The sequence below is a fragment of the Polyodon spathula genome, chromosome 20, assembly GCF_017654505.1.
Source record: "Polyodon spathula isolate WHYD16114869_AA chromosome 20, ASM1765450v1, whole genome shotgun sequence".
Taxonomy (NCBI): domain Eukaryota; kingdom Metazoa; phylum Chordata; class Actinopteri; order Acipenseriformes; family Polyodontidae; genus Polyodon; species Polyodon spathula.
In genome coordinates, this window is record NC_054553.1 from 4,684,474 (window position 1) to 4,685,363 (window position 890).

Sequence of the window (890 nt, forward strand, 5' to 3'; positions counted from 1 at the left end):
CTGTGAATATTGATTTCTCTTGAATAAAACAAAGGAGGATATTATCTGAAATGGTGTTCACGGTGTTTTTTTTTTTTTTTTTAAAGGTTGATAAGAAAAGCAATATTACTAAAAAAAAAAAAAAAAAAAAAAAATCTACATCCCTTGATGTGTAAAGCAGGGTTGATTTCCGTGACAGACGCAAGCCACAATGCGCGTGGTCTGGAAACAGCCTGTTGCAGCCACTTCCATCCAAGTGTCTCTGGAATGAACTGTCTGCTCAAATGTCGATTAGAGGAAATGTTTCTTCATCCCTGCTGTGTCTCAAGCAACATAAATATGGCTAAATAGAATAAACTAAAACATTCCTTGCGGAAGTGAAACCTTTAACCTCAGGTGTGGTTGTTTGTTATTGCATCGGCTCATGAAAGGCCATCAAGCATTTTGTCTCGTGCAGTCCGGGTCAAAGTGCGTCAACCCACATCCTTAGGTGGGTCACTGGGACCTGGGATTGTGACCCGGTTAGCCAGGACCCGGGTCCGAACACAGGTAGGAATGCCAGTGTGAAAGGGGCTTTAGATGGATGCTGTGCAACCCATACCCAATCGTATTCAGTGTAACACTGGCAACAGCACTGTACTAGGGTAACCCTTATAGTGGTTATAACGATACGCAACTATAGTGTTTTGATTACTATGAATCTTCCCAACACCTACATTTTAGCAATAAGCCTTGAAAGATCATTTCTTAAGGGCAGAGGGTGGAATGTATTCTCTATCTCCACCTGGTGCTGTGAAACTGTCAACAACGTGTCATTAAAAGTTTGGTACCTAGTAAGGGTGTTGAAAGCGTTAGAAATTGTGAAATAAGCATGCAAAAAGGAGGTGTAAATGAATGCCAGATGTGACGTC